Consider the following 13,099-nt stretch of genomic DNA (forward strand, 5'->3'; position numbering starts at 1 on the left):
CCATAAGGGTGCTGCAATACAGTCTTACTGTCATTTTACTGCTCTTTTGCAGATCAGACTGAGAATTTCAAACCAGCACTGTCTTTCTTGGGTGCTTTAATTGGTTTGTGAATAAGTGGATAGTGTATAGACTGAGAACTGAAGGCCTCTGCTTAGTTGGATCTGGGATCAAGAGCCTCAGATTCTTGAAAGGGAACCTAAACTGAGAGGGATACGGATGTTTCCCTTTAAACCATACCATTTGCTTGTTAGTCCTGCTGATCTTTGGCTGCAGTAGTGGCTGAATCACACACCTGAAATAAGCATGCAGCTAATCCAGTCTGACTTCAGTTAGAGCACCTTATCTGCATGCTTGTTGAGGGGCTGTGGCTAAAAGTATTAGAGACACAGGATCAGCAGGAGAGTCGGGCAACTGGTATTATCTTAAAAGAAAAAATCAATATCCTTCTCAGTGTAGGTTCCCTTTAAAGCACACACGTAGGATATTTTTTCCTTTGTTTTTGGTACAGGCCCACTACTTGGATGGGCAGGATATCATCTGCTCCAAATTTGTAGTTTTCACTCCTTCGTTACTATGCAGTGATACAAAATGTGTTGGCTTTTACAAATTTGTGAAGAGGATGATAAAAGGTAGGTTTACCTAGTAATATTTTCTTATCGTTGTTAACCTAGCAGGAGATGTAGAAAAGCTTTGTAATGCTGGGAATACACGGTTCATTTCTGCCGTGCGTTTCTGCTCGATCACTTTTGCCGTTCGATTCTGCAGTCGATTTTCTTATCTTCCACTCGGTTTTCTTATCTTTTTCCATTCACTTCTATCAGAAATCGAGCGGCAAACGAATCGAAAGGGAGATCGGACATGTCGGAAATTATCTATCGAACCATCTAATCGGCTAAAAAACAAACCGTGTATTCCCAGCATAAGTTCCTTTACAATCATGCAATTCTAGGCAGTCTTTTCATGGGCAGAAAATGCTGTTTTGTGAAGTTTCAAAGCAGATTATAAGCCAGCGAAAAACACTCTAAAATGAATTATAATAATGTATGAAATTTGGTGATAGTTTAATGTAATGCATCATGAAATGCTCCTTTCATTTTTTATTTTTTTTATTGTAAAATCGTGTCACTGTTTTATTCTTTTCTTTTTAACATGAATGTCAGTAAAAAAATGTTTATTTCTCTTGATTGTGTTTTACAAGATCTGCATGACATGCAACATATTTTGTTGTCATTAAACAGTGAGTGGACTTGAAATCATGATGCTTTTGTGTTGTAGTTATTATTCACATTACAGTTGTGTTTATAAAACTCTTCCAGATGTGCCCTCTTCTCTGAGTGATTACACACGGTCCTGACATAGTGGCAGATTGCATAGAAATTGCTCCCCCATATATCATTCATGTTTTAGCGATACTACATAGGGCCTGATGCAATAAGGAACGGTAAAGTCGTTGTGCAGCTTTACTGTCAATACCGCAGGGGGAGCAACACACATTAACCCTTTACCACTGTGGGCATTACTGGGTTTCTGCACACATTGTTATGATAATGTGTGGTACTATAGCAACATGCAAGTTATTGTGGTAATGGGCACTGAAGGGTTACTGTTTGTGATGCTCCCCCGGCTTTAGTAATGGTAAAATTGTTGTGCGCTTCTTGTGCACGGAAACTTGCAGTGTAGTACATCAGGCCCTTAGTCTCTGCTTGTAATAAGGTATGACTATTTTGTCACCTGAGGAAGCGGGTGGCTACCCATGACATGTGGTGATATGGAGTTTCAATAAATAATTTAGTTGTACTAATTGAGCAGTGCATGCTATGCTATTGCGTAAACACTGGTAAAAATGCTGTGCACTCTGTGCATGGCAGTTTTATTGCTGTGTAGTGCGTATACACCAAGGGCCTATTCAGTTACCTTTTCCCCTGAGTTTTCTCACAAGTTATTTTCACAACTTATCAACAAAATAGATTTTAAACCACCAGCAAGCAATAAACCAAATAAGTTTGATATTTACTTTCTGTAAACATTCCAGGTTACAGCTGGAATACAAGAGAGAGAGAGAGGGAGAGAGACTCCAGGCTCCTCCCCCTAGGGAAACCCTATCAACATGAACGATTAAAAGCCACCGCCCTGCCCTCCTGCCTCAGTTTTATAGTGTTTCTGGCCAGCTGGGAAACAGTCGACAAAAATGCAGATTGGGCAGGAAAAGCCTGGGCTTTTAAGAAAATGGCCTATAGGATGTATGGAAAGTCAAATGGTGTAGAACTTTTTTTTTTTTTAAATTCTGACATATTCCTGGCCTGTGATCAGGTGTGTGATGCCATATGTCCCATTGCACTGACCTTTTCCACATGGCTTCTAAGGTTTCCCTGAAGCTGACACCAATACATTTTTTGCTGGAGGTGGTTGCGGCAAGGTTCTCCCCAAACATCTGTGGTGGACAGCAGAGGCTTTGTGAGTGATGGTGGGGAGCGGCGACAGGACAGTAGAGAAAGTGAAAGGTCATTTTTGGGAACTACCACAGAGAGCAGGTCTATTGAAGCAGGGACCTCTCATTTATCTGCATCACAAGATGTTCTCTTACACAGCATGGCATCATTACAGAAAATCTGTAAAGTGGCAACCCGGACCACATTATCGGGTTGAGGTCCTATCTCAACAGGATATATTTGCCCGCAAAGTATTACAGGCAGCAGTCCCTCCCTGATGTAAGTATGAGATTTCTTGCTTGTCTCTTGTATTCCAGCCGTACCCTGGAATGGTTAAAGAAAGTTCAGTTTAAAGAGAACCTAAACTGGGAAGTACATGGATTTTTCCTTTAAAAATAATTCCAGTTTCCTGACTCTCCTGCTGATCCTGTGTCTCTAATACTTTTAGCCACAGCCCCTGAACAAGCATGCAGATCAGGTGCTCTGACTGAAGTCAAACTGGATTAGCTGCATGCTTGTTTCAGGTGTGTGATTCAGCCACTACTGCAGCAAAAGATTATCAGGAGTGCCAGGCAACTGGTATTGTTTAAAAGGAAACATCCATATCCCTCTCAGTTAAGGTTCCCTTTAAAGCGGAATATAACCCTGCATTTCAACTTTACTCTAAAACATTATTTACAGCATATTATATGCAACCAGCATTTTTTTTACTAGACCAGCATTGGAAGGGTTACACACAGAGCTTTAAAGTTCTGCGGATAGAAATGCAGACGCATCCAAAGTTTAGATAGATACATTTAAGTAAACACAATGTAACAAGTGGTGAATGTTACACACTCTGGCTGTCCTCCAGCTCCTGCACAGTCAGAGAGTGTGTCACATTCACCACTTGTTACATTGTGTTTACTTAACCACTTCCCGACCGCCTAACGCACAGAGGCGGCCGGGAAGTGGACCCCGCAAGGACCGCCGTATAGACAAATGGCGGCGGTCCTTGTAGGGGCATGGGCGGAGCGATCGCATCATCCGTGACGCGATCCTCCGCCTCCGCCTGGCGCCACTCACCCGCCGCAACATCCCGCCGGCCATACGGAAGCGCCGGCGGGATGTTAACCCGACGATCGCCGCATACAAAGTGTATAATACACTTTGTAATGTTTACAAAGTGTATTATACAGGCTGCCTCCTGCCCTGGTGGTCCCAGTGTCCGAGGGACCACCAGGGCAGGCTGCAGCCACCCTAGTCTGCACCAAGCACACTGATTTCCCCCCCTGCCCCAGAACGCCCACAGCACCCATCAGACCCCCCCCTGCCCACCCCCCAGACCCCTGTTTGCACCCAATCACCCCCCCTAATCACCCATCAATCACTCCCTGTCACTATCTGTCAACGCTATTTTTTTTTATCCCCCCCCCCTGCCCCCTCCTGATCACCCCCCCACCCCTCAGATTCTCCCCAGACCCCCCCCCCCATGTACTGTATGCATCTATCCCCCCTGATCACCCGTCAATCACCCCCTGTCACTGCCACCCATCAATCAGCCCCTAACCTGCCCCTTGCGGGCAATCTGATCACCCCCCCACACCAATAGATCGCCCGCAGATCCGACGTCAGATCACCTCCCAAATCCATTGTTTACATCTATTCTCTCCTCTAAACACCCACTAATTACCCATCAATCACCCATCAATCACCCCCTATCCCCACCTGTCACTTTTACCTATCAGATCAGACCCTAATCTGCCCCTTGCGGGCACCCAATCACCCGCCCACACGCTCAGATTGCCCTCTGACCCCCCCCCCCCTTATCAATTCACCAGTGCATTAATTACATCTGTTCTTCCCTGTAATAACCCACTGATCACCTGTCAATCACCTGCCAATCACCTATCACCCATCAATCACCCCCTGTCACTGCCACCCATCAATCAGCCCCTAACCTGCCCCTTGCGGGCAATCTGATCACCCACCCACACCATTAGATCGCCCGCAAACCCGCCGTCAGATTACCTCCCAAATGTATTGTTTACATCTGTTATCTTCTCTAAACACCCATTAATTACCCATCAATCACCCCCTTTCACCACCTGTCACTGTTACCTATCAGATCAGACCCTAATCTGCCCCTTGCGGGCACCCAATCACCCGCCCACACGCTCAGATTGCCCTCAGACCCCCCCTTATCAATTCGCCAGTGCATTAATTACATCTGTCCTTCCCTGTAATAACCCACTGATCACCTGTCAATCACCTGCCAATCACCTATCACCCATCAATCACCCCCTGTCACTGCCACCCAACAATCAGCCCCTAACCTGCCCCTTGCGGGCAATCTGATCACCCACCCACACCAATAGGTCGCCTGCAGATCCGACATCAGATCACCACCCAAGCGCAGCGTTTACATCTATTCTCTCCTCTAAACACCCACTAATTACCCATCAATCACCCATCAATCACCCCCTATCACCACCTGTCACTGTTACCTATCAGATCAGACCCTAATCTGCCCCTTGCGGGCACCCAATCACCCGCCTACACGCTCAGATTGCCCTCAGACCCCCCTTATCAATTCGCCAGTGCAATATTTACATCTGTTCTCCCCTGTAATAACCCACTGATTACCTGTCAATCACCTATCAATCACCCATCAATCACCCCCTGTCACTGCCACCCATCAATCACCCCCTGTCACTGCCACCCATCAATCACCCGCTGTCACTGCCACCCATCAATCAGCCCCTAACCTGCCCCTTGCGGGCAATCTGATCACCCACCCACACCAATAGATCGCTGGCAGATCCGACGTCCGATCACCTCCCAAGTGCAGTGTTTACATCTGTTCTCTACCCTAGACACCCACTAATTACCCATCAATCACCCCCTGTCACTGCTACCTATCAGATTAGACCCCTATCTGCCCCTAGGGCACTCAATCACCCGCCCACACCCTCAGAATGCCCTCAGACCCCAGCCCTGATCACCTCGCCAGTGCATTGCTTGCATCTATTCCCCCCTCTAATCACACCTTGAGACACCCATCAATCACCTCCTGTCACCCCCTAGCACACCTACCCATCAGATCAGGCCCTAATTTGCCACGTGTGGGCTCCTGATCGCTCTGCCAAACCCTCAGATCCCCCTCAGACCCCCTTCCGATCACCTCCCCAGTGCATTGATTGCATCTATTTTCCCCTCTAACCACCCCCTGAGACACCCATCAATCACCTCCTGTCACCCCCCTAGCACTCCTATCCATCAGATCAGGCCCAATACAACCTGTCATCTAAAAGGTCACCCTGCTTATGACCGGTTCCACAAAATTCGCCCCCTCATAGACCACCTGTCATCAAAATTTGCAGATGCTTATACCCCTGAACAGTCATTTTGAGACATTTGGTTTCCAGACTACTCACGGTTTTGGGCCCGTAAAATGCCAGGGCGGTATAGGAACCCCACAAGTGACCCCATTTTAGAAAGACACCCCAAGGTATTCTGTTAGGTGTATGACGAGTTCATAGAAGATTTTATTTTTTGTCAAAAGTTAGCGGAAATTGATTTTTTATTGGTTTTTTTTCACAACGTGTCATTTTTCACTAACTTGTGACAAAAAATAAAATCTTCTATGAACTCGCCATACACCTAACGGAATACCTTGGGGTGTCTTCTTTCTAAAATGGGGTCACTTGTGGGGTTCCTATACTGCCCTGGAATTTTAGGGGCCCTAAACCGCGAGGAGTAGTCTAAAAAACAAATGCCTCAAAATGACCTGTGAATAGGACGTTGGGCCCCTTAGCGCACCTAGGCTGCAAAAAAGTGTCACACATGTGGTACCGCCGTACTCAGGAAAAGTAGTATAATGTGTTTTGGGGTGTATTTTTACACATACCCATGCTGGGTGGGAGAAATTTCTATGTAAATGGACAATTGTGTGTAAAAAAAATCAAACAATTGTCATTTACAGAGATATTTCTCCCACTTAGCATGGGTATGTGTAAAAATACACCCCAAAACGCATTATACTACTTCTCCTGAGTATGGCGGTACCACATGTGTGGCACTTTTTTACACCCTAAGTATGCTAAGGGGCCCAAAGTCCAATGAGTACCTTTAGGATTTCACAGGTGATTTTGCGACATTTGGTTTCAAGACTACTCATCACGGTTTAGGGCCCCTAAAATGCCAGGGCAGTATAGGAACCCCACAAATGACCCCATTCTAGAAAGAAGACACCCAAAGGTATTCCGTACGGAGTATGGTGAGTTCATAGAAGATTTTATTTTTTGTCACAAGTTAGCGGAAAATGACACTTTGGGAAAAAAAACAATTAAAATCAATTTCCGCTAACTTGTGCACCATAGTTTGTAAACGCTATAACTTTTACCCAAACCAATAAATATACACTGAATGGGTTTTTTTTTATCCAAAACATGTTTGTCCACATTTTTCGCGCTGCATGTATACAGAAATTTTACTTTATTTGAAAAATGTCAGCACAGAAAGTTAAAAAAATCATTTTTTTTGCCAAAATTCATGTCTTTTTTGATGAATATAATAAAAAGTAAAAATCACAGGAGCAATCAAATAGCACCAAAGGAAAGCTTTATTAGTGACAAGAAAAGGAGCCAAAATTCATTTAGGTGGTAGGTTGTATGAGCGAGCAATAAACCGTGAAAGCTGCAGTGGTCTGAATGGAAAAAAAGTGGCCGGTCCTTAAGGGGTAGAAAGCCCTAGGTCCTCAAGTGGTTAAATGTATCTATCTAAACTTTGGATGCGTCTGCATTTCTATCCGCAGAACTTTAAAGCTCTGTGTGTAACCCTTCCAATGCTGGTCTAGTAAAAAAAAAATGCTGGTTGCATATAATATGCTGTAAATAATGTTTTAGAGCAAAGTTGAAATGCAGGGTTATATTCCACTTTAAACTCTAATGTTTCTAACCATTCCAGGGTACAGTGTACATCACCCCTCCCTGTCTGCGCCTATTTCTTTTTCCATGCTGTAACTCTGTGGGTGAATATTGAAGAAGGGTATTAGGAGTAATTTTAGGGTCAGGCCCTCGTGGTGTCTATTGGGCTGGCCTTATAGTTACTTTTCATATGCTGAGGCAGGAGGGCAGGACAGGCACTTTTAATTCTTGTTGATTGTGTTTCCCTAGCGGGAGGAGCCAGGAGCCTCTCTCGGTCGACTTCTAGTCGTACCCTGGAAAGGTTAGAAATACCGTTATCGGTGAGTTTAAACTGGACTTTTTTTTTATTATTATTTTACCTAATTTTGAGTTTGATCCAAACTCCAACAATTAAAGCATTCTTACCTGCTTGTTAATATTTACATTTTGAAGTGATGGATTTTTTTGATCAATTTTTATGAAATTTGAATGGTGTATGGTAGATTGACAATTTCTTAATGTATAGCTCCAAGCAATTTTTTCAGTGTGCATTTTTTTTTATTCATAAGTGGGAAAAATTGAACACCTGTGGTACATTGGTCAGCTTTTTCAAATGTTACTTTCAAAAAGTGCTAGTAATTCTTGTATTAAAATTTTTTAAAAATTGTAAGTGGTTGTGTGTGTGTGTGTGGCCACCTTTTAGACTTTGTTATGCATGTATAACTGAGCCTTCTAATCCAATAAGTCATACACAGAATTTAACTTTGAAGTTTTCCATGGTGCAGAATATAAAGCTGCATTAACTTAAATAAAATGGCAGATATTGTGCTATACCCAGACAATACAAAAGGTGAGTAAGTGAGGTCAACAGGTTGCTGTCTCCCTCCTTGGCAATGACTGCATCAGGACTGCCAGTTTCAGGTTGTCCTAAGTGTGTATATGTTGTGCTTATAAATCAGTAAACTCAATAGACTAGCTCTATGTTATAGAACTGATTGGTTACTGATGTTAGAAATGATTGGTTGATTTCTACCCATGATGATGTATAAAGCTGTATATTGTGCCTATAAATCATAAAAACAGATGGACTAGATCAAGAAAGGAGCTCTATTTTTTACCTCCGAAATGTCACTATGTTCAAGTCCATTTTGCTTAAAGAGCTAAAATTACATTGAATATAGTGCTGGTTTCTTCCTTTGTTTGTTTACTAATTCTATGAGCACAAGTGAATGGCAGCTAGGACTGCCAGGAATAGAACTGGCGTAGACCCAGCAGAAGTGGGAGATTGCCTACAGGAGGCTTCCACTCCCCTACTTATAGAAAATGCAGCGTTGCAGGGTGGTGCTGAACTAGTCAGAACTAGTCTTGCTATTTTTTAATAAGGCCTTCATGTTAAAATTACTTTTTCATTTCATTCCATTCCATTACTGCAGTAGCTAGACATGCTAGATCACTAAAAGTTTCCTTATTGTAGCTGTGGCAACAGTGTACCCTTTAATGTGTTGAGAATGCCAATGTTACTGCTTGTTTGACCCAGGAAACAATTCCTTGCCTTGCTCAAAAAAACATAACTTTTCTGTAGTGAGTGTTTTATTTATGTGGATAAGGGTGTTCATGCTGTAGAGACTTGGCCACTCTGTCTGACATCTTAAAAACTGCCTGTGAACCACCAAACCTTCCCATTATGGTGGAAATGAAGGTGCTTGAAGAGGCTTTAGTCTTTTGGTGTTTGTCAACAGCAGTGGTTGACCTTCAGTTCTAGTATGGTTCATGTAACCTCTTATACTCTTCAGCGCAACCCACTTCCATATATACACACATTAGACACCTTTCAAAATTGAAACAAGTATTCGAGACGCACTTTCAGACATTTGTTTTCTTCTTTTTCTATTTCCTCCCTTCTATACCTGTACAAACCCATCGCTTTAAAATGCTCTATATCGGGGGCACTGGGCATGACAGGCTGCTTACACAGGTAGAGTAAGGAAAGCAACAATACACTCTGCTGATGTGTTGCTTAAGATCCGGCATGCCGGTCAAGCCCATCTCAGTCGGGGACAGTCTAGAGTCTGTACCGGCCTTTAAAGTGACACTGAAGTGAAAAGAACTTTTGCTATAATGAACTGTATGTGTAGTACAAATAAGGAATAGAACATTAGTAGCAAAGAAAAGTCATTTTTTCAGTTGTATAGCATTTATAGCATGCACTTTAAAATGTTTCACAATTCTGATCCAAGATTTTTAAAGGCAAAAGAAATATACAAATTAATATAAGTCCAAGAAGGGGAGACTTTGACCGTCAGCTCCTAAGAAAAGAATCCTTTTGGATCTACAAGTGTGGCTCTATGCAACCAAATGGCTTGAACTGCGATATGAATCTAAAGGTCTTCCTATAAAAATATGCTTATTTTTCCCTATTTGTGGTCGCTCTGCCTGCTATTTTCAAAATAGGCACTAGATGGTGCTCTGGATCCAGGAGTCAACATAAGTGATATCTACGCAATACGTAATGGAAGAGGGCGGCATCTGAAGCGACTATAAGTACGATGCGCCCTTACTTCCGCCCATACACGTCTGAGGAAGCCTATTGGCGAAACACGTCACGTGTTGTGACGTCATCCCGCCACCACGCTGGCCGCAGCGATCCACCCTGTGCCTCCGCCCCTCCTCCTTAGCTCAGCCTGACTCCCGGACACCTCGTAACGCGGCTATTCCTGCCGTCCAGCCGCAAGGAGAATGCTGACACACTTGAAAATAGCGCTGCAACAATGGCCAAGTCCCTGCTAACGTGACAGGGCACGTGAGTACCAGGCTTGTCTAGCCGATCCGACCTAACGCAAGGTGGCTTTGAAACACCAGCTAATGCAACCCTATGCTGTTGCCAGTAAACATTCCTGCTAAATGTCATTTTTATGATTCGTTGCTCTGGTTGTAGTCTAAGGCGAGCAAGGTTTTGTAGCAGCTTGCTACATGTAATGGGGGTGTATCTTATAGATGGATAAGAGGCTTGCTCAAAAATAATATACAGGGTGGATTGAAGATACTGCTCTCCCTAATGGATGACGTTCTATAGTCTAACCGAACAGGATTTAAAGGGGCCTGAAGAGATATATATGCATATACCGGTATAAATAGGTGCACCTGAATCTACATTACCCTTAATTAATTATCCTGCGTAGGTTGGTTCTATAGGTTATGAGTTTTAATTGGTTTTAATCATGTGGATATGAATTATGTGCTTTTGATATGTGCTAATTGATTAATAAATATGTTAATTGTTATATCTCAGCTCCCTATATTTGTTTGCTGAATCTGTACCAAGTTGATAGGTGAGACAGAGAGTTTAACTACTTTTTAGGTTGATATCCCACAGTAATGAATGGTTTTGTTGAATTGATGTGAGCATTGTGGTTGATATCCCAATATTTCAGAATTATTGGATAATGGCATATGTACCAGTTTTTTTGAATTAGACTTTGACGAGCAACAGGTCTATGATGAAGTACAGGTGGAAGTGGCTAGTGAGGCTAAATTAACCCTGGTTCGCCTCTTTAGACAACATCAAAAGATATCACATTTGTTAAAAAAAAGTGGGAAATCCTAGGGATGGACCGCTATATAAACAGATCATTCCCCGGGGTATCGGGGAGAGGGTAGCCCCAGCCGAACATCTGCAAACCCTACGAATGCTCCCAGAGTGGGAGATTGAATGTAAATCACATGGGATTCGTGTAATGAAAATGTTCGTTAAAGAGGAAAGGATACAATTTAAAGATGTTGAAAAAGAACTTGAGATTAGTACTCTGAAACTCAATGAATTTAAAGACGATCCCAATTTTGAGGATCTAAACACTAAACTTAAAAATATTGTAGAAAAAGAGAATGAATGAATTAAAAATAACAAAGAGAAGAAATTTATGAGAGATGTAGAGGATTACAAACTGGGTGAAATTTTTATTTTGAGTGGCCAAAAATATGGTCTAAGGAGAGGGAAAGGTAGAAGAGTCGGCTGGGGCAATACCTCTGAAGAATCAGCCGGGAACTCCTCGGGGCAGGAAAGTGGGGGGTCCGGAAAATCAGGGATCCTCAAAAAGACAGGGAAGAATAGCCATAGGTATAAAAATAAAAATGGGAAGAAAAATAGTAAGAGGACCCGAAAAAATGGGAATAATGGTAACAACGAGAACGATGAATTTAGTGAAAATGATGATTTTTTAGATGTAAATCTAGAAGAAGAGGGAAGCTGAGTAAGAAGAGAAGGCATGCAAACTCGGGGGAATCAGGCGAGAGCCAGCAGTTGTTCCAAGTAACAAAGGAAAATCTTGATGTGATTAATTTGACAGATATACCCTTAAAGGATACCACAACTGAAATGTGACATAATGAGATAGACATGTGTATGTACAGTGCCTAGCACACAAATAACTCTGCTGTGTTCCTTTTTTTTCTTTCTCTCTCTGAAAGAGTTAAATATCAGGTATGTAAGTGGCTGACTCATTCCTGACTCAGACAGGAAGTGACTACAGTGTGACCCTCACTGATAAGAAATTCCTCTTTTTATCTATTTCTTGCTCTCAGAAGCCATTTTCTGCTAGGAAAGTATTTTATAGGTGGAATTTATCAGGGAGGGTCACACTGTAGTCACTTCCTGTCTGAGTCAGGACTGAGTCAGCCACTTACATACCTGATATTTAACTCTTTCAGGCAGAGAAAGAAAAAAAGGAACACAGCATAGGTATTTGTGTGCTAGGCACTGTACATACACATGTCTATCTCAACATGTCACATGTCAGTTGTGGTATCCTTTAAGTGAGCCCCAAGTTAGGGTTTTGCAACAAGGCCTGTCTTTCTGCCCTAGACAAGCCAATTGTGAATTTGAGATGTACAAAGATATTCAACTGTTCTTAAGACGTGTCCTTCTTAAAAAGAATGTATGCCACCGCTCCTACAGATGCCCAGGCTGATACCCAAGAAACTGAAATTGATATTGACAAGATTGATTTGAGCGACCTTCTCTATGAGGCAGAATATGGAGAACCTCCCCCTGCTTTACATACCAGTTTACGCCCTAAATCTAATTTTATGCCCGCATTGAGTAGTAATAAATATACAGCCATGTTTATGGATCTAGTGGCAGAAGATTTAAAATTGATTAATTGTAAGAAAAGAGGTGGTAATAATTTGGATAGTGCGGAAAGGAGGGCTTTGGAGGAATTACAAAATAATAAAGAAATAGAAATTAAGAGAAGTGACAAGGGTGGTAACGTAGTAGTGATGAGTAAGGATATGTACGAAAAGGAAATTAGACGGTTATTGAGCGATAAACTCACCTATGAAAGGATATACAGAAATCCATTTAAAGATTTGATAGGAAAAATCAATGATAAAATAATATGGGGCTATCTTGATGGCATTTTGTTAGAGAGAGAGATGAAGTTTCTAAAAGTGGATATATATACCATCCCTACATTTTATATATTACCGAAAACTCACAAGAATATAACTAATCCCCCCGGTCGACCGATACTGTCAGGTAATAATGGTCCTCTTGAGAAGGTGGCTCAGTTCGTTGAATTTAAAATCAAAGATATAGTACAAAAATTGCCATCGTTTGTGATGGATACAAAGGCAGTTCTGGCTGCGATTTGATGGTGTGCATCTGGAGAAGGGCTGGCTTTTGGTGGGTCTGGACGTGGAGTCTCTCTTCACGTCCATTCCTCACCAAAAAGGTTTGGAAGCTTTGCGCTATTACTTGGAAAAGAAATATGGTGAACAGGGGCATT

This window comes from Hyperolius riggenbachi, chromosome 9 (genome assembly GCF_040937935.1).
Source record: "Hyperolius riggenbachi isolate aHypRig1 chromosome 9, aHypRig1.pri, whole genome shotgun sequence".
In the NCBI taxonomy this organism is placed as follows: Eukaryota; Metazoa; Chordata; class Amphibia; order Anura; family Hyperoliidae; genus Hyperolius; species Hyperolius riggenbachi.